The sequence below is a fragment of the Choloepus didactylus genome, chromosome 14, assembly GCF_015220235.1.
Source record: "Choloepus didactylus isolate mChoDid1 chromosome 14, mChoDid1.pri, whole genome shotgun sequence".
NCBI lineage: Eukaryota > Metazoa > Chordata > Mammalia > Pilosa > Megalonychidae > Choloepus > Choloepus didactylus.
Genome location: NC_051320.1, coordinates 95867837 through 95889487, shown reverse-complemented (window position 1 = coordinate 95889487; position 21651 = coordinate 95867837). Strand labels below are relative to the sequence as shown.

Here is a 21651-nt window from a genome sequence, read left to right as displayed (position 1 = left end):
GAAGGCCGCGTTTGGGATGGGGGGCAGGGTAGGGGGCGCGGAGGGCTTTCCCGAGTCAGGCCGACCCCGCCGGCCCAGTGCGCAGCAAGAGGGTACCCTGACAGTCGGCGCGGCCAAAGTGTCCGTCCGCAAGCCCGGGCCGTCCCGAAGCCCGCCGCTTGCGGTCCCAGTCCCAGCCTCAACCCCGCGGCGCTGCGCCCGCCGACGACCACGCCCGCCCACCGCCTCCGGCCGTACGCCAAGTCCGGCCCGCGGCACCGACGCGATCTCGGGCGCGTCGGGGCGGTACTGGGCATGCGCGGGACGCGGCGCGCATGCCCGGTCCTGCCGGAGGGCGCCGCCGGCGAGTCGGAAGCTCCGGCCGGGGGCCGGGCCAGGCGTGCGTGACGCCGGGGAGTGCGCGCCTCCGCCGGTCGCCGCGCGCGAGCCCGCGCCGACGCAGCCACGGCCCCGGGGCGCGAGCCCGCCGCCGCCGCCGCCTTCGGGCCGGGACCGCCGTGCGCCCGCGGCGTGAGCGTGGGAGGGAGCTGGCCGCGGCCGCCTCGCCGCCGTCGCCTTTCGCCGTCGCGCGCTGAGCTGCGGGTCCGAGTGAGTGGCGGGCGCGGGGCCGGCCGGGGGGCCGGGGGCCGGGGGGCCGGGGGGCCGGGCGGCGGGGGCGGGTGGCCCTGCCTCGGAGCCGGTGGTTGGCAGGGCCGCGGCTCCGCGGGCCGAGGGGCTGCGTGGGGTCGGGCCGGCCCGGGGCAGGCAGCGGGTGCGGCGGAGACCGGCCCCTCTGGCGGCTCCGGGAGGTCGGGGGGCGCGCGCGGAGGCTGTGGGGGCACGGGGAGGCCGGGGCTGCGGGGAGAACGGGGGTGGGCGCGGGGCGGCCGGGGGGCGCGTGAGGGAACCGGGAGGCCGGAGATGCGGGGAGAGCCTGTGGGGGGGGGCGCGGAGAGGCCGCGGCGGCGCGGAGAGGCCGGGGAGGCTGAGGGGCGCGGGGAGGACGGGCCAGCCTCCGCGGGAGCGGACAGAACGCCTCAAAAACAAAAGGGGAGAGGAAAGAGGAGGAAGAGGGAAATCCACCGGGACGCGGGGAGGGCTCGGCCGGAGACGAAGTAAAGGCTCCAGTCAGCCCGACCCTCCCTCCCGGAGGCGGCGCGTGGCCCCGGGAGCCGAGCCCCGGCCCCGCGGGGAGGGCAGGGTGGGCTCCGGGGGTCCTGCGTGGCGGGCCCCGGGACGGGAACTGGCAGCGCACCGCGCCGCTCTCAAGTTCTCCGTCGGCCCGAGGTTTTCTTCGCGACGGCTCTCCAGAAATCGTTTGATTCATTGTGCTTCGCAAGTTTCCTCCTCTTCTCCGTCTCCAGCTCCCAGCTCCGCTGCAGCCTGCTAGGTGGAAGAAGTGTTTGCAGTTTTCTCTCTTTGGTGCTCCCCATTCTTTCTCAGAAGGAGGGGTCTTTTTGTTGTTACTTGGTTTTATTTAACTACAGGATTTTGTAGCTAAACGCACTGAAGGCAAAGTTGTTTTTCTTTTTCTTTCTTTTTTTTTTAAAGCGATTTCAACAGTGTCTCATTCTTACACAGTTAGCCTGCAGCTGGGTTTTTGGCAGTGAGACTAAGATAATAGTAATATTGTAGTAATTAAGAGAACTGGTTGAAATACGTTCAGCTGAAGGTTACGTAAGAGTTTGGGGATTTGTATTTAAGACTCGACCATCGCTGGGATTTTTACTTACAGTGTAAACATTTTCCTAGTGGAAAAAGGCCATTTCTATTTGAAATGAAATACCAGAGCCTCATCCTTACTATATTTATAATTTCTTGTTTGGAAAACTTGTAATGAAATTAGTCTGCTTGGAGATGACACGGTTGAACACTCTGATAAGTTGTCCCCATCTTTGAAAACCTCTGAAGTGTGGGACAAAAGTAGGTGGATGAAGTAGTTTAAAAAAAAAAGAAAAAGCTTTCGACTTATTTTTGTTGAACTACATTATAGATATTTTCTTCTAGTTGTACTGTAGGGTTCATTTTAAAAACCCTGCAGTATTTAAACACACTAAATTGTTAAGGAAGTATGTGTTCCAGTATCTTTATGAGTGTGAGTGCTTCGTATTTGTGGTTAGCCTTGGAGCGAAAAAAACTAGCGGAACCTACTGCCCATCTATTTTGAACACTTCTGCCTACTAAATGCACAGAAACATCAGTATCAAACATGACAAGATTCTCCTCTAAAGAACTTTATCAAATAATCCACTTTAACAGTGAACATAGGATAAGATTGTTTAAAACACACATTCCCTTTTAAAGGAGCCCACGTCACATCAAACTTGAGTGTAGACAAACTGAAAAGGAGTTAGATGCCTCTTTCAATAAGTAATGGTGTGAAAACAAAAACTTAGTATTTATGGTAAAGAAAATTGGGGTAAAGGAAAATGGAGAAAACCCAAGGGGAAGTGGGGTTAAGCCCCCTTTGAGGCTGTCAGTCACAGAAAGTGTTAGATCAGGAATGAAGTTCTGTGAAGGTGGCCCTGATGAGTATTTGTGGGAAAAGCGGAAGTTAATGAGACAGCGTTGAGGATCAATAAAACCTTTTTTCCTCTTGGAGAATTCTTATCATTAAAGTTTTCTATGACGCTCTGTGCCCATTTTTGGAAATTATCAAAGTTAATGACCCAATCCTCAAAATCCATGTTCTTCAGCTAGTGCAGGTAACTTTTCTTGCTAGAAGTTGGAGAAATTGCAGAAATAAGAAAATTAAACCCAGCTCTCCCCTTTGAAAATTATTGGTTAGGTCCTGAAGAAGAAATTATGATTTTTTCTATATTGTAGGCAAAGAAAAAGAAAAATTTGTAAATTACTAGTTCCTCTTTGAATGTTAATTTGAGTTACTATGTATGAGTAGAGGAGGAACTGAGATTGTCTCTTCATGGCTCTAAATATTGTAAGGAAATTTTTTTTCTCTGTATTTTATGTTAAGGTCTTAATTTTGGGAAAATGAAATTGTCATAGAGATAACAAAAGAGAGCTTTCCAAGTTATTACAATCTAAATTTTTCACTTTGAAATTAAACATATCAGTTTCAGTTTTCACCTAGAATAATTGTTTTTTCAAATTCCAGTAACATTAAAAGTCCTGTTATTTTTACATATGTGAAGTGAAATTTTGGTTCTGCTAGTAAAAAAGCCTGAGAAAAGTTTAGTTTTTGTAGTACTTTATTTTGCCTTAAAGCTGTAGTTTAATAATATAGTTTCATTATTGTTTACCCTTACTAAAAATAAAAACCTTTAAATAATTAGCAATAAGTTGCTGGGAGGGGCAGTTTGAGGATTTTTACTGATGCCTGTATAAATTATATAAAATAAAAAATTTTTATTTGGGAAAAATAAGTGACCTTATTTGGGTAAAAAGTAATATATTTCCAAGAAGTTTATGAATATAAATAAGCATTCATATGTTAAATTGCTTCCTCTTTAGAATGGATTGGAAAATGGTGAAGAACAGATTGCTGCAGGCAAATTATGTTTGTAATTAACAGGAATGTACCATTCAGTTCATTTGTCCGCGGGTGCACCTGTAGTTCACTGGGTGTGGAGCTACATAGGGAAGTTATTTTTTGACTTCTATTCTGTAAGCTGTTTTTAGTAATGGATTATTCGAGCCCTTTGTTGCTCTTTCTCTCTACTAATATTTTGGCAAAGTTTTTCATTTCACAACTACCAAAAGGGAAGAGCGGAGGTTTCTGGTATTAATTTCTAGGATTGATGCGAAATATCATTCACAACTGCTTAAATGTTTCTAATTGTAAAGCAACAGAGGAACCTCTTCTGTTTCTATCTGTAACAATTGTATTGGTGTGTTTTTTTTTTTACTGTCCTATGATAGAAATGAAATTCAAATAAGCACATACAATTCAGTTTTAAGTTTAAATGGAATTTGTAGCAAATGCTCCTTTAAGTATAGCCTGATTGGCATAAACACTAATGAAATGGTTTATAGACAAAAGGAAGAAAGATGTTTTTGCTTGAGTGACACTATTCCTGGTAACATATTGTTTAGTTGGAACCTCAAAAAAGCACAAGTAGCATCACCACAAAGTTTACCTATTTTTAAGAACATGAAGGTGTTTCCTTACAAACTTTGTATTCAGTTAAAAAATCCTATCTAAATCTTACTGAAGTACATTGCCATTTACTGTAAACTCGTTTTGCAGAAAAAGGAAATAACTGACTAGAATTATACATTTGAATATTATCCAATGATAGGTGCAGGAAATTAACATTCATGGGGTACCTGTGTGCCACGAGTTGTTGATGGGTGTTATTTCCTTTCTATAAATAATGTAAGTCTGAGTGCTTTTCACACTCTCCCTTATTACTCACAGAAACTGTGAGTACTATATCCATGTTCATTTTAGAGAGGAAACTCTGGGAGTGGAGAGAGTTTGAGTAGCTTGCCTGCGTTGCTCAGCTCACAAGTGGTGGATGGCAGCCCCTAGGCCTGCGGGACTTTAGAGTCCTTGCTCAGACAGGGATGCGGCCTCCGCAGCCAGGAAAGCAGTGGCCTTTTAAAACTTAAACCAGTCCCCTAAAGTAGGAATAAATAGTGTGCAAGTGTAAATTATCGTGTGCCTGGGACAGTTTAATCACATTTTGTGTTAGAATCCAATGCTTTCGGCTTGTGAAATTCTGATTTGGCCAGCACAGTACAGGAAAACTTTTTAATGAACATATCAAAATTGTTTAATTTTTAATTTTTATTTAATTTAAAATTAGTTAAATAAAAATGTACAATGCACAGAACAGTGATTGATGCCTTTTATGTGTCTAAGGAAGTGCTTTGGTAATCTAGACATTTTCAGGCAGCTTTTTCATTGGTCCATGCTGTTAATGGTTGGGAAGACAGTTTAGTGGGAAGCAAGGAGTAACCTAAGTTTAGGGGGGGGAGGAAAGCAGCACATTTCGCCTCACGTGGATAGGAATCCCTTGGAGTAAATCCTAGTATTTATAATCTCTTGCCGATTGTTACTTTATCAGTTTTTCTGAAGTGAATGTGCTCATCAATTTGGAATTTCCGTCCTGCTTTTTAAGAGTTGACTTATTCTTTACTCTGTTATTTGGGGCTGTTGGACCAAAACCATGGCTCAGAAGAGCTGGGGTAGTCATGTGTGTGGGTTGGTGTGCCTAGGGGTGCCCTGCTGTCCCCAAGCCTGTATCAGGTCTTGCCGCCTGGGGGTTTGCATTCCCTTGTGAGCTGTAGGTGGTGCTGGGTCTGCTTCTGCCTCCACCCGACCACCATGCACTTGTCTTTGCTGGACTGACAGAAGGACTTAGACCATTTGATGATACGTGTTTCATGGGTTTTAGTGGGTCGTGTGTCTTCCCATGAGAATGTCAGCTCCATGAGGGCAGGAACCTTGTTTTATTCCTGATTGTATCCCCAGTGTGTGACATCGAGTCATCGAGTGAGTGCGTAAAGGAATCTTGGCATGAAGGAACCATGAAGCAGAACTCGAATTGTCTGTGCTTTCACCTTTTGTCTGCTTTATTTTAAAGAACTAATATTGCCCGACTTGGGCCAGGAAGAAAATATGTTGCTTTGCCCCTTTACAATTTTCAAATTTTCTTTGAAAACTGTGAACTTTCTTTTTTTCTAGAATTTGATCTTGTAGGTACAAAGTGTCCCATTGCAGAATTAGAAAATTGCTCGAGGTGATACAAAATGAGTGGGATTTATAAAGGACCCTTGAACACTGATCTGGAAGCTCTGAATGTATCTTTTCCTAATCACCTGAATTCACTGGATGCTAACAAAAGTTTTACATCATGCCCTGGAAACATTTAAAACAACCTCTGTCTTTCTAATACTGCAGTTTGCCAGCTGGCCCTTGACTTTACTGCCAGGTGAGGTGGGTCAACATTCAGGTACAAAATCTCTTCCTGAGATTTACTACTCCTCAGTGAGTTCTCCTTAGTCTTGTTCTGTTAGGGCAAGGCCCTCTGCTCAAACCCACACATGGACCAGTCAGCTCCAGATTGTTTTCAGGGATTCCAGTGTGGTCCCAGGACCAGCGGCTTCACCATCACCTGGAAAGTTGTTAGAAATGCAGATCCTCAGGTCCCACCCAGCCCCACTGAATCCAACTCTGGAGGTGGGGTCCAGCAGTCTGGTTTCATGTGCTGTCCAGGCGCTTTGGATGCATGCTAAGGTCTGCAAACCACTGCTTTAGAGGGTTTTAAAGCCAGTGCAAGTTGGAACAGGCAAAAATCAGTCCTAAATGGTAGGAATAGGTGAATAGTCTTTTTTGACCCCTTAGATATGCTCATGAGATTGCCCACACTTCGGGAATTGAATGTTTTTCAAGGTTTTCAGAATCTTAAAGTCCTCATAACTACTTTTGGTCACAGGTTTTGAATGCTTTGTGCTGAGAGTGCTTAAGCCTTCTGAATCTTGGTTTGGATTTTGAGTGAACAATTTTACGTTGAAATAGCAGTTTGTATGGCTCCTGGACTTGTGGCTTTTGGCAAATAACAGGAAAGTGTACACATGTTAGTGCTTAAGGCATAAGTTCCCAAGTGGTTTTGTTTTGGTGCTGAAAAGTTGGCTAGTACGTGATAGAGTCGGGGTGATTGCCAAGCCTTAGGGTGACTAATGAAGCAGTGTTATGTGACTTGATTTCATGCCTAGCATTGAATTCATATCTAAATTTAATTTTGTTAAGCCTTTTGTCTTTTCCGATTTTTTCCCCTTAAGAAAAAGACTACATAAAAGTTAGACTGTATAAAGATGGATTGATGATGTACCTTCTATCTGTTGAATTTTATGCAGAGTTAGGTGCATCTGTTTGCAGATGGAGTCTTGGAAGAAGCTTAGGATGATTCTCTATGGTCCTTTAGGCGCTCTCGGGTCCCCCACAGCTTCCTCCTACTACTCTAGTATGTGGTCAGTAAATAATTTGTTTAATGAAGAACCACCTGTGCTACTGCTGAGGTTCGTTGGGTTGTCAACTTGTTGATAATTGAAGAATACAGAGAAATGAGAGCGCTGGAAAGAGCTTCGAAGATTGCATGTCTGAAGGGAGTCAGACTAGAGTAAGCTACTTTGTTGGGGGATGGTATGTTGTAAGGGATATCTAAGTGTATGAAAGTTGTGACAAAGATTAGGAATAAACAGATGAAATTAAGTGTAATGTAATCTCAAAACAATAAGAAAGCTGTTTCCACCTGGAGGAGGTGTGAAATGTTCCCCTCCCATGACTAAGTTTTCACTCACCTGTGCAACTATGAAGGCAAAACTAATAAAAATGAGATGGTAGGAAAAAGTGATCTGGAACAGTTTCTTCCTCCTTCAAATTGGTCAAGAGGAATTAGAGTACTCAGTTCTTGTCTGTGATCCTCACTAAATATATACTTCAAGAGCCCCTGGCCCAAAGGGGCTTTTTCAGGAAACGGTTAGTAAATGATTGTCCTGTTACCAGGCTTCAAAAAGTCAGGCTCCAACTGTTCCAGCCCAGTCTTCTCTCTGCTTACACCCTCTTCTCTGCTCTCTTAACCTGCCTGGCCTCCCCTCCCTGCCCCCTCTGTGGTTTCTGTAGAGTTTTGCCTTGTTATTTTAAATAGCCTTTTCCTGATTATAATGAGGTTGCATATCTTTTTATGCATTTACTGGCCATTTGGATTTACTGTTTTTGTGGCATGCCCATTTTTTTCCCTATTATATCTTCTGTTTTTCTCTTACTGATTATTGATTTGTAGGACTAATTTATATATTCAGAATGCAAGTTCTTTGTTGATTCTGTGTTCTGCTATCTCCTCCCCCTTTGTGGTATGCAGGTTCACTCATTGGTGTTTTTTGATGAACAGAAGGTCTTAAATTTAATGTAGTCCATTTTATCAGTCTCTTCCTTTATAGTTAGTGCTTTTTGTGTCTTCCTGACCCTGAGGCCATGAAGTAATTCTTTTATATTATTTTCTAAATGCTGTATAATTTTGTCTTTGATTGTAAGCTTTATAATTCACTTGTAATTGATTTTGTTGTACAGTAGAAATAGGATCCACTTTTATTTCTTCACGTGTTTATCCTGTTGCCCCAACACCATGTGCTGAAAAGAGCTTCCTCTCCCCCAGTGCTGTGCAGTACTTACTTTTGCTCTAGATCAAAGGTCCATATGTATTTGGATCTGGTTTTGGATCTTTATTTGGTTCTAAGTACTGAACTGCTTAAACTATCATAACTTTATGTTTTCTTATCTCTCTGGGGAACTCGTCCTTCTTGGTTCTCTTTCAAGGGTACGCGGGCTATTCTTGACCCTTTGCAGATTCATATACATTTTAGAATCTCTTGTCAATTTCAGAAAAATTGCTGAGATCAGTTGGTGGATGTTGCTTGGGATTGCACTGAATACTACTCAGTTGGGCTATTACAGATAAAGCCTCTGTGAATATTTGTGTGCACATCTTGGACACGTGTGCACATGAGCATAGACTTTCATTTACCTTGGGAATGGTTGGGCCTAGGATTAGAATGGCTGGATCGTATGATAAGTTTATATTTAACTTTTAAAAAAACTGCCAAATTGTTTTCTAGAGTGATTGTACCATTTTATATTCCCATGAGCAGTGTATGGGAATTCCAGTTTCTCTACATCTTTGGGAGGGCACTTGGTATGATCAGTCTTTATAATTTTAGCCATTCTAGTAAGTGTGTCATGGTGTCTCATTGTGGTTTTAATTTTCATTTCCTTTTAATGACTAATAATGTTGAGTATATTTTCATGTTTATTTTCCATCCGTATATCTTCCTTGAAGTGTTCAAACCTTTTCTCATTAAAAATTTTTTTTTATTATTTAAAACAAATTTTTTAATTGTTGAATTTTGAGAGTTCTTTTTATAGTTTAGATACAAGTCCTTAATCAGATATAATCTGTGGCTTGTCTTTTCAGTCTTTTAATAGTGTCTTTTGAAGAGCAGACGTTTTTACTTTTGATGGTAGCCTGTTTATCAATTTGTTCTTTTATTAACTGTGCTTTTGGTGTTGTAACTAAGAAATCTTTGCTTAATTATAGTCACGAAGGTTTTCTCATTTTTTTTTTCCTAGAGTTTTGATAGTTTTTGATTTTATATTTAGGTATATGATTCATTTTGAGTCCATTTTTGCTTATGGTTTGGAATATGGGAGCAAATATTTTGTAGGGCTATTTTGAGGCCTGGAATGAAGGTAGCTTCCTCCAGAGAGCATTTTTTTTTTTTTTTTTTTGCTTCAACCAGTCTGGGCTCACCTTAAACCTAGTCCAGAGCTTGAGGCTCCTTGACCCCCCAGAGCTGGGCTTCTGCTGGAGAGATGTTCACTGTGGCTTGCTCCCATCCTGAGGTGTGCAGCCTTGGGGAATTCCTGCTCATTGTGGTGGGTTTCCAGTTAGTTAGACCCTTTGTGGAGACGCTGCTTTTGATTTCTGGCGCTCTTTCCCCTCACTGTTGTAAAAATGAAAGTTGGAAAATTTCAGAATCCGCCAGGGCAAAGGTGGTTTCTGTGCTTGTTTACCTCTCTGGGGCTTGATTTCCCTTTAATTTTAGCCTGGTATTCCTTATTGTCTTAGCAGTTTCTTGTTGCTTTTAAGAGTTTTCAATATTTTTTCCATTGTTTTAGTCTTGTTTCTGTTGGAGGGTTGGACCCTAACATAGCCTGCAGTTAAGAAGCTGAGGAAAATGCTTTCCTTTGTCATTTCACTTTAGAGTCCAGAGTCCAGACCTGGACCTGCTGTTGAATGTGTACAGCTAAAGTAAATTAAAATTAAATGACATGAGAAGTTCAGTCACCCCAACCACTTTCCAAGTGCTCAGTAGCCACCTGTGGCTAGTGGCCACCACCCTGGACGGCACAGATCCAGACCATTGCCATCATCACAGAGAATTCTCTTGGATAGCGCGACCCAGACCATGGAAACCTTCCCGGCCTGGTGCTGGTGCCTGGGTCTACATCCGAGAACCACTAATGGAGATGTCCTTGCTGTTTAAAGTTTGAATTCCTCTGGAATCTTGTCTGCAGCTCATTTAATAGGCTTATTGTGAAACCTTACAAAAAGTACCATGTGGGTTCTCAGACTGACTTAGGCGATAAAATGCTGAGGGGGCAGCAACTGAGTAGAAAACCTTGAAGTACTTACTGACATTTTAACTCGTGCATCTCTGCCTGGTTTAGCTGAAATTTAGTGAAAATGATTGCATATGGATCTGTGTCCTGGAGCCAGGGACTCCATCATGAAGGAGCTGGCTCGCTCTTTAGGAAGTTATACAGCCCAATAAACAGGCCACTGCAGTGACCAGTGCTGGGAAAAGCCAACTCTCTGGGCCGTGGGGCTGGTCGGAGGACCCCCCAGCCCTGAGTGGACCGTGGGAACTAGCCTGCTGGAGAGGGCATGAATGGGGGGGCAGTGTTTTAGGTAGAAGAAACAATGGGGTCGAAGCCTAGATGTTGGTGGGAACCTGCAGAATTCAGTTTACTGAATCTTAAATTAAACCACAGCTTTAAGAGAATGACATGAGAGGAAAACCTGAAAGTCATGAATTCCATACCCTTAATGTTTTCTGTTAATTGATAAGAGTATTTTTATTATTATGAGGGGTGTTTGGTAAGTGTTGGAACCCCTCTTTCTAGCTCACAGAGCACCGTGTAGTTTAAGAACTGATGAGCAAACATTTATTGTGGTGATGAATGCACAACTACATGATTGTACACTTTGGATGCTTGTATGGTATGTGAATATATCCCAATTTAAAAAATGGAAAAAAATGGAAAAATAAAAAGTCTTAATGAGAATATATGTCTCTAGTGGTTGAACTCACAGGACCTGCTGGAACCAGTCCTAGCTGTCCCTTCCTGCTGACTTCCTATGTTCTGTGGTTGCCCTGGGGTTACTGGGCACATTTGAAGGGAATTTGGAGGATGTTAAGGTAGCTCTTGCCTTGTCTGTCCAGGAACGCCGTTTCAGAAGTGTCGGCTTGCTCTGTAAGAGGGGGAGGCGAAGGTGAAGGGGTGGTACTGAGGTGGTCATTGTGAACTATCAGGCCAGACAAGGGCGGCCACCTCCGGCTGGGGACTCGCAAACACACATCTGTCTCTGCTTTCAGGATCGCAGAGCAACTAAAAGAGATGAAAGCTCAGTTTCCTCCCTGTGTACTTATTTGAATTGGATAATTACTTCAAAATAGAGTGTTGCACATGCACTGTATCAGGACTTCTCAAACTTCAATGTGCATATAAGTCACCTGGGGACCTTGTTAAATTTTAGGTTCTAATTCAGTTGGTCCAGGGTGGGGCCTCAGACTTTGCACTTCTAGCAAGCCCCTGGGCGATGTCAGCGGTGGTGGCCCTTGGCCCTCACTTTGAATAGCAAGGCACTTATAATCATAGGATGGAGCACAGTGTCTTACCTAGCTTGCAGATTGAGTAACCGTTAGGGAGAGTGGAGCTGAAAGGGAATGACTTGGGATCAGAACCCTGGCTCTGGGATCTGCGGCTAGTTTGCTCACTTCTCGGAATCTCCTTTCTTTGTCTGTTAAATGGGCCAGATAACTGTAATGCCTGGTTTTATTAAGTGCTTCAAGAAAAGCTCTTAAACATTTATGTTAAAAATTTGCCAAGTTTTATAATACTCAATTCTCCCTGCATTTTTGCTCAGATTGTAAACTTGCAGCCTAAAGGGAATGGGGTATTTGCCTTTGTTTACTACTTTATTCAGAGAGAAAATTTAGGCATAAGCTTTTTTTTCTTTAAATTTTTAAAAAAAAGTTAATTTTTTTTTTTTAAATTTTGAATTTTTTAATTTTTTTAAAGAAAAGGGCTAGAAGAGAGGGAACCAGCATTCTTGTGTGGTTGGAGCCTTCCACCATACTTCTTCATAAAGATCTACTGGCATATGGACAAGTTTCCTAAGTATGAAGCATTTCTTACACATTAAAATTAAGGAAGTAGGTGTTTGTGTTGGGCCCCAGCAAGGACCCAGAGGATTTTATGATTAAACAACTTTTCCCCTCTGGATGAATGTCCTTTCACTTTCTCTGTTCATTGATGAAAGCTTCTTTTCTGTTAGGATCAGAAAGTGTGATGCTGTGGTTTAACGTAGTTAGATTTTTAAATAAGCATCTTTTAAGAAAAATTTTCATAGTGAGGATATGGAAAACTTTTGTACTAAGAATTTTGAAAGATGCATAAACGGGAATTTTATGAAGTTTTTTGTTACATGGGTATTTAATAATTAAAGTCAAACTATGAGTTGTTAATTTAATTTTTATGTTTTTTTTAATTCTTTGATTAAGGGCAAAATGATTTATTTATTTTTCTTGTAATATTTTGAAGAAGATATAACTATCTGCAAATTCAAGTTTGGTTGGCCCGTTTTAGTCTTTTTGCTCAATACTTTGAACACTTCCATTTCCTTTTTGTGGAGCCTCTGAGCATTTTCTCTTGTTTTCTTCTCTCAGATTCTTGATTCTTAGCAGCAAGCTTAGCTTGTACCTGTACATAATCTTCTTGTGCTTTTTGAATTCTTTCTTTTGCTATGCTGTCCTGCTGGTTGAGGCTGGTCAGCACTACATTGTTCTGGCAAAGGCTGGTCAACTTGCTCTTCTGGTCAGCTGTCAAAAATTGCTTCCTGAGCCTTGCCCCTGTAGCTAAATGGAGATGTTTCGGGTGATCTGGGCATCTGTCTGTGAATTGGGATTCCTGTGACATTTGAGCTTTTTTTTTTGCCTTCCATAGCAGTTTCTTGTAATTGTGCTGAATCTGCAGCTTTCTTGGAAATGCAAAGCCTTGCCCCTTGGGGCTGCTCCCTGTGAAGGTGTTCAGATGGTAGGATGCCCTGTCCTCTCTTTCATGTCCTCATTCCTGGAATCAGCCAGCGAGACGCTTTTGCCACATGTCCCCCAACTCACACTGCTGGCCTCACGAGTGCCGTGGCAGACCAACTCCATCCAATTTTATCTTAAAACTTTTATTATGGAAGTTTTCAAACGTGCAAAAACAGAATGCTGTAATGAGCTCCTTATAGTCATCACTGCCTTCAACAGTTACTGTTATTTAAATAAAATCGCTAAACTTTTTTTCAAGGTACTCACTCATATTTAAAAGATGTGAAGGCACTTGCTTTGGGAACATATGCTGACAATGGATAGATACTGTGGCTCCTGCTAAAATGTGGCATAATTCAGGAAGCATTTATTTACAAAAGATCGGGAAGGAAGCCGACAGGGGTCTGTACCTTTTCTGAGTTCCTGTAGCGAGACCCGGGAGCCCATTGCTCCTGGGACTTTAAGCACTGCAAGGGCGTCTCTCCACAGACTTGGACCTGTTGGGGGCAGCTTCTTTTTTCTCCCTTTTTTAAACTTTACTTGAGTCAAAATAAACAGTAGTTTGCTTTGCTGCAGTTGTGTTGCTTTAATGCTCTTGACAGCAGTATGTCTATTTTGTAACTTAGTCATTAGGATGAAGAAACATTGAAGTTTAATAGAGCAGAGTTCATCGGACATGTGCTTAATGTGTTAGTGTTTTTCAAAAGAAATTTTATTAAATGTTGAAGAGCTACCAAGAGCATTTATAAAATACGTGTAAGGTTCTGGTCGAGGGTCTCTGAGAAGCCCGAGTAAGTGTACCCACTTCGGCCTGGGGGTGAGTCCCCAGCAGTGCCAGCTCTGGCGTGGGCAAACTCTCTGTGTGGGGCCAGAGACTTAACATTTTAGGCTTTGCAGGCCACCAATAGCCTCTTTGCAAGTACTTAACTCTACCATTAGCAGGAACACCTCCATAGACAATATAAAAGAAGTGAGTGTGGCTGTGTTCCAGAAAAACTATTTCTGGACCCTGAAATTTGAATTGCATATTATTTTCATGTGCCAGGAAATAATATTCTTTTAATTACTTTTTTTAACCATACGCAATACAAATGCCTTTCTTAGCTCATGAGCTATACAGAAGCAAGCAGTAGGGCCAGATTTGGCCTGGGGTATTAGTTCACCGCTCTGGTTTAGTGGATAATAATAAAGCAAACACTGGCACCCCTGCCACACACTGCCAACAGTGGAGTATTCTCCCTACCTTTGAGGGCCCATGTGTGCTCCCCTGCCCACATTGCTGTCCTCCCTCCCTCAGACGGATTGTGCTTCCCCCCGCTCCAGGCCTCCATGCCAGTGCCTCCGCATCAGTGCAGTGTTTCAGAACCAGCCTTCCTAAAACATTCCCCACCCTTAGCTACCTGATTTTTTTCTCCCAAGCCCTTTTCACTATCTGGTATAATTTGTGTTTTACCTTACTTTCTTTTCACTTGGTTGTACTGAAAACTCTAAGGGAGCAAAATGTCATGTCTGTTCACTGCTCTGTCCCTATCCCCAGCATTTAAAACATGAATGATGGAATAAATGAATATCGTGTTTGCTTTCTTTTTGCCTGTTTTTGAACTTTATATTAAGGGAGTGACTGTGTGTTTTTCTTGACTGTTTTTGCTCAACACTGTGACTAAGGCACGTCGGAAGTGCCCTCTGTCGTCAATGTTCTTCACTTTCACTGTTGGGTAGTGTCCACTGTTGAAGGGCATTTGGGTTGTTTCCAGATGTTTGCTGTTGCATGCCCTGCTGGTGAATGTGCTTGTGCTTGCCTCCTGCTGTGCACGTGCACAAATGTGTCTAGCCTGGGCCTCCAGGAGAGGGATTGTGGGATGTGGGCTCCAGTTTGACCAGTTCCTCCCAGATTAGTTTCCATAGCAGTTGTTCCAGTTGACATTGCCACCAGTCTAATGACTCCTGCCTGCTCCTCATCTTTGCCAGTAGTGTATTTTGTCTGACTTCTCGTTTTTGTCATTCTAGAGGTATGCACTATCTCATCGTGTCTTTAAGTTGAATTTCCCTTATTTCTAAGGCTGTTGAACCTCTTTGAATTTATTTATTATTTCCCTTATTTCTAAGGCTGTTGAACCTCTTTGAATTTATTTATTGGCCAGTCTGTTTGATCATTGGTGAAGGACCTGTGAAGTCTTTGACCTAACTTTCCTTTTTCCCTTGTGTTTCTCTTACTCATTTATAGATGTTCTTCCTACATGGTGGATTACACTCCTTTGTCATGTGTATGTTGCGAATATTTTCTTCTATTTTGTGGCTTGCCTTTTTGCCTTTAATGTGTCTTAGAATTAAAGTTTTAAATTTCAATATAGTAGACTTTGTCTTGTTTAAGGAAACTTTCCTTACCTGAGGGTTAAGTTTTTTTTTATTCAATTTTTATTGAGATATATTCACATATCATACAATCATCCAAAGTGTACAATCACTTGTTCACAGTACCATCATATAGTTGTGCATTCATCACCACAATCAATTTTTGCACATTTTCATTACTCCACGGATTAGGTTTTGATGAGGTATTTTTGTTATTTAGCTCATAAAATGTTTTTGTTTTGTTCAATAAATATGCCCATTATTTAGACATATTTTCTCATTTCCACTAATATTCGTTTGGTGACTAATGGTTTATTATAAAGTGTTTGGTGAATTCCAAGTTAATGGATTTTTTCTGTGTTTCTTTTGATCAATTTCTAAAATTGGATTATGGTTGGAGAATGTGTTCTAATGGTACTAATTCCTTGAAATTAATGTTATCGTAAATAGACAACTGTCATAATTGAATTTGGGTAAGATCCAGGTCCTAACTAAGAAGCTTTTGGGTACATAGCTACTTAAACTCCAATTATGCTTCAGCTGCGTAGTTTATACCTGGCTAATGAAAAAAAGATAGATTATTAGGCTTAATTATTTATTTTATTATTTTAGTTAATAGAGTTTCTTAGATTTCTTTCCTGCTTTTGGGAACACTTGGGTTATTTCCTGGCTAAATCGAGGTGTTAATGTACATTGTCAGCTTTTGGACTCAGTTCTACCCAAATAGAAGCTTAAGACAAGTGACCGCCTCAACTGTCGGTTTCAGCTTAGCTGACAGAGAAGGGGTCACGCTGTGACTGCAGCTGCCTTCTTTTCAGTAGCATTTGTTAATTAAGCTGTTTCATTTTGTTTTGCTTTCTCAAGGAGTGACTCTAAAAAAAACTGGGGATGGCGTGGGGTGGGAATTTTTAGTTTATGGTTATTCCAAGGCCTTTTAGCCTAATGCTTGTTTTGGTTGTCTATTTTCCATTTCATTTTCTGTTTTGTTTTCAAAAAGTAGCATTAAGTTGAACATTATCAAAATTGAGTAATAGGCCAGAAATTAAATTTTATCCTTCTCATAAAGTCTCTGGTGTTAGTAATCGAAGGTGTCTAGGTCTTGCAGTTTACATAGAGACAGGTCCAGTTAGTGGAAAGAGCACTTTCTCTAGGAAGAGGGCTGAGGCTCAAGTATTGGCTTTCTGCCTTTATTCTGTGGCTATATGACAAATTATTTAGTTTTTTTATTTTCACTGTCCTCATCTATAAAGTATAGTTTTCACAATCTCAGATTTAGTATGAGATGATAAGTGCAGTTACTTATGTAAACTGTTTGCATTTGCTATGTAATGTGCTAATATTTTTGTCTTTAACAGACTTACGAAGTGTTTTACTCCTATAAGTCTGATCCTTTCCAGTTACATGCTTCGCCACTTTGTTTTTGAGCAGGTTCATTCATTCATTCAACATCTATTAACACCTGTTTTGTGCCCTGGCCGTGTAGAGATGATAGAGTTTAGTGGTGTACGGTGTGATGCAGCTGGTGGTGTCTTATCTGGTGCTCTGAGAATGCAGGGCCAAGTCCCCAGTGATGCTCTGACTCAGGGTAGGCAAGCTTTCCCTGCTCAAGTCCAGGTAGTAAACTTTTTACTGTGGGCTGACATGTGTTCTTCTTTTTCTTCTTTTAAACAGCCCTTGTAAGATGTAAAAACCATCCTTAGCCCAGGAACCATATAAAAACTGGCTCTGGGCCAGATTTGACCACCCCTGCAGGTTCTAGCTGTCTGAAAGGATTGTTGAAGTTATTTAAGTGGAAGATGGCAAGCTGGCAGGGCATCCCGGAAAGAGGGCCCACAGAGGTATGGGAGATGGAGTTCTGTGGAATCGAATGTTGTGTATTATGTCTGGAGTGCAGGTTGGGTTGAGGAGATGAAGTCGGTTCTATCAGCAGGGTTAAAGCAGTTTGCACTTGACGCTGATACAAATTTTTCATTCCCAGAATGACAAGGACAGATGTCTATGGCAGAAGGCTGGTTGGACTAGTCCCGCCACTCAGTAAGGGAGTCATCACAGAAGTTATTAAGGACTTGGCTCGCTTGGTGTCATCCAGCTAGGAAAGGGTCAAGGGCAAAGTTCAGGCTGTCTGAGTTAATAGTCCATGTTCTTTTAATTATATCATTATGTTGCACAAATAAATGAAGAAGACCTTAATTAAGGGGTGACCAAGGAAATGGAGAGAAGGGATGATTCCGAAGCCTATTTATGAGTTAGAATCTACAGCTTTTAACCAGGGCTGAGTGAGAGGGAGTCCCTGGTAATTTCAGACTGGTTCCCAGGTTTCTACTTTGGTGATGAGTTCATGAAGCTCTTTTTCATCTTTAATTTTTTTTTTTTCCTGAATTATGCTGGTGAGCAAACAGTTGCTTTGAGGAGGGAACATTCTCTCCTGGGTCCACGAACCCCTGAACTGTAAACCGAATTCTGTGTGTAAGTGTGTTGTTTTTCCCTGGGGAGAGATTCTAGAGCTTGCATCAGTCCTCAGAAGGGAGCCCAGCCAAAACAAACCCCTGCTCCTTGTTAGATTGTGCAGACACATCGGGTACCCTGGCAGGCTTGTGGTTGACAGGGAAGGCTGATCAGCCACATCACAGGGATTTTAACTTTCATGTAATACATCCCAAACTGCCAGGTCAAACACAGCAGACACATGGAACTCTTTCTTGAGTTGAAATGTAACAACCAGCAGTTAAAAATATTTTTTTCCTGGCTTCTGGCCCCAACACATGCAAAACAATTGTAGTTTCTTCTATTAGGTTAGGAGTGTGTGAACAGTGAGCTGTCAAACAATGAGTGTTGGCGTGGTGATCCCTTAGGTGAACAAATGCAGGAAGAGTGTTGAAATACGAGCATCAGGCAGATTCATCTGGTGTTGTGGAATCTAAACCGGGTTGGTTCATGTTTGATATTAGGCATTATTGTATATAATTTAGGAATTAATGGACTATAGCTAATAGCAATCCCTGAAGAGATTTGGCGAATTTGGTGAGATACGGCTGTTCTCATTGGGTTAAGTCTTAGAGGGGAGAGGTGGAAGATAAGGTTGTCTCTGAGAAAGTTCCTCTTCCTCTTGAGAAAAATTGTAACCTTCACTATGGCCAAAGTGATATAAATGACAAAGATAAAGGAAATGATGAAATTCTGTGATGGTGTAGAAGTTTTGTGTTTTTTTTTTTTAGCAACAAAAATCTGCTTTATTTTTTCCAAATACAGATTCACACGTTTGCATGTTTTGCAAATATTGCTTCAAAGCAACATTTCTATATAAAGCGTCTTCTGTTTTAACTGTGTAAACATAGGTATATATCCAGAGTGCAATGTTGGCTCATCAGGGGTCCACTTTGGATATACTCATTACTTAAAGAAACAAAATGATTGGTCAAACTAAAATTGTTTTTGTCAAGGCAAATTTTGTAGATGGATAGTTTTTCTCTAAAGGCAAAAGTGAAGTTTTGATAACTGTAGTGTTTGCACATAATTTCAAGTAATGGTGACTATAGTGTTTGCACATAATTTGCAGTGTTCCACCTTGGGTTTAATTCAGCTTGACCCAGGAATGGGGGTGGAGTCCCTCAATATTGCTTTAAATTTGGGCAGCACATTGAAGTCATCAGAACTTTGAGAGTCCTCCCTGCTCTCCTTCCCCCAGAGCTCCCTGCTCCCATAAGGACAAAAATGGACTATTCGCATATCAGGCTGGGGACAGTTGTGGTTCTGATGTAGATGAAAAGTTTGGAAACTACTTTGCTTAGGTCATGGCTAGGTTCAGGTGACAGTTTTGCTTTCCATTTGGGGAAAAAAAAATAGCGTAGTGGGTCATTATCCTAAGACATTATCTATCGGAATGACTTGAGCAGGTCCAAGAGTACTTAGTTTAAATGCAAGTTGTCTACATTTTAACTAGTTTCTGAGAGTTCAGTACATAGTTGATTATTTGGTTGGTGAAGAGTTGATGTCATTGATTTTCATATTTCCTATGAGTCTGTCCTATTGACCACAAAGGTTTTGCTCCCATTATTCTTATTTCTTCAGATAATCCAGAATTGTAAAGGTGGCTTGAAATTTAGGGATCGTCTAGTCCAGAGCTCTCACTTTACAGATGAGAAAAAAAACCTAGAAAGGATAAGTGATTATTTGGTGATGAATTAGGGACATCTCTCAAGAAGGTCTTAGATCTTGGCTTAGCTCAGTGGTGACCCTTTCAGTAGATGAGAAGGGGTGAAGAAAGCTTATAAAACTCAACTTTCCTGTTATTAACGAGGAGTTTGAAACAATTGACTCTGTTGACCAGTTGATGCAAGAAATGAAATTTACTGCTCAAACTGTTTTTAAGTAACTTGTTTCCAATCACTTATTTCCATCTGCAAATAGTGAAAGCTTTATTTCTTCATTTCGAATTTAGCCTTTCACTTCTTGCCTAATTGCTCTGGCTAGAACTTCCAGCACAATGTTGAATAGCAGGGGCAGTAGCTATTGTATTGATCTGTTGTTTCTGATCTTAGGGAGAAAGTTTTCAGTCTTTAACTATTGAGTATGATGTTAACTATGGGTTTTTCATATATGCCCTATATCATGTTGAGGAGGTTCCTGTCTGTTCCTAGTTTTCTGAGTGTTTTTATCAAAAAGGGTGTAGACTTTGTCAAGTGCCTTTCCTGCATCAATTGAGATGATCATGTGGTTTTGTTTCATTCTGTTAATGTGGTGTACTGCATTAATTGATTTCTTATGTTGAACCACCCTTGTGTTCCTGGGATAAATCACACTTGGACATGTTGGATTTGGTTTGCTAAGATTCTGTTAATTTTCAAAAATTCTTTCTCCTCCTTTCTCTTTCTCTTCTTCTGGCACTCATAATGCACTGGTATGCTTCATGTTGACCTAGAGGTTCCTCAGGCTCTGCCCATTTCATTCTTTTTTTTTTCTGCTTCTCAGACTGGATAATTTCAGTTGTCCTATCTTCAAGTTTGCTGATTGCTTCTTCTGCCTGTTCAAGTCTCTTTATTGAATCCTTCTAGTGAATTTTGTATTTCAATTATTATACTTTTCAGCTCCAAAATTTCTGGTTGGTTCCTTTTTTTTTTTTTTTTTAATCATCATTTTATTGAGATATATTCACATACCACACAGTCATACAAAACAAATTGTACTTTCGATTGTTTACAGTACCATTACATAGTTGTACATTCATCACCTAAATCAATCCCTGACACTTTCATTAGCACACACACAAAAATAACAAGAATAATAATTAGAGTGAAAAAGAGCAATTGAAGTAAAAAAGAACACTGGGTACCTTTGTCTGTTTGTTTCCTTCCCCTACTTTTCTTCACATCCATCCATAAACTAGACAAAGTGGAGTTTGGTCCTTATGGCTTTCCCAATCTCTTTGTCACCCCTCATAAGCTACATTTTTATACAACTGTCTTCGAGATTCATGGGTTCTGGGTTGTAGTTTGATAGTTTCAGGTATCCACCACCAGCTACCCCAATTCTTTAGAACCTAAAAAGGGTTGTCTAAAGTGTGCATAAGAGTGCCCACCAGAGTGATCTCTCGGCTCGTTTTGGAATCTCTCTGCCACTGAAGCTTATTTCATTTCCTTTCACATCCCCCTTTTGGTCAAGAAGATGTTCTCCGTCCCACGATGCCGGGTCTACATTCCTCCCCGGGAGTCATATTCCACGTTGCCAGGGAGATTCACTCCCCTGGGTGTCTGATCCCACGTAGGGGGGAGGGCAGTGATGTCACCTTTCAAGTTGGCTTAGCCAGAGAGAGAGGGCCACATCTGAGCAACAAAGAGGCATTCAGGAGGAGACTCTTAGGCACAAATATAGGGAGGCCTAGCCTCTCCTTTGCAGCAACCGTCTTCCCAAGGGTAAAACTTATGGTAGAGGGCTCAACCCATCAAACCACCAGTCCCCTATGTCTGTGGTCATGTTAGCAACCATGGAGGTGGGGTAGGCGAATACCCCTGCATTCTCCACAGGCTCCTCAAGGGGGCACTACATCTTTTTTTTTTTTCCCTTGTTTTTCTTTTTCTTTTTTTTAACTTTCCCTTCTTTTTTAAATCAACTGTATGAAAAAAAAAGTTAAAAAGAAAACAAACATACAATAAAAGAACATTTCAAAGAGACCATAGCAAGGGAGTAAGAAAAAGACAACTAACCTAAGATAACTGCTTAACTTCCAACGTGTTCCTACTTTACCCCAAGAAAGTTACATAATATAGCAACATTTCTGTGAACTTGTTCCTACTATATCCATCAGAAATTAACAGACCATAGTCATTTCTGGGCATCCCCAGAACGTTAAATAGCTTATCTGTTCTTCTTGGATTATTGTTCCCCCTTCCTTAATTGCTCTCTACTGCTAGTTCCCCTACATTCCACATTATAAACCATTTGTTTTACATTTTTCAAAGTTCACATTAGTGGTAGCATATAATA

The 21651-nt window shown here is 41.6% G+C and overlaps 1 protein-coding gene and 1 pseudogene across 3 annotated transcripts in view; one reads left to right on the top strand and one right to left on the bottom strand.

The window, feature by feature from the left end:
• The first annotated feature begins 440 nt into the window (after positions 1 to 440).
• The window catches only part of PTK2 (protein tyrosine kinase 2), a 337628-nt gene continuing 316417 nt past the window's right edge, over positions 441 to 21651 (top strand). The window contains exon 1 of one of the 3 annotated variants that reach the window (XM_037802727.1): positions 441 to 588. The gene's annotated coding sequence lies outside the window, so the exon portion shown is untranslated. The remainder of the gene's footprint in view (positions 589 to 21651) is intronic. The other 2 variants (XM_037802722.1, XM_037802723.1) reach the window with 2 other exon arrangements.
• LOC119508913 lies at positions 12300 to 12942 on the bottom strand (annotated as a pseudogene).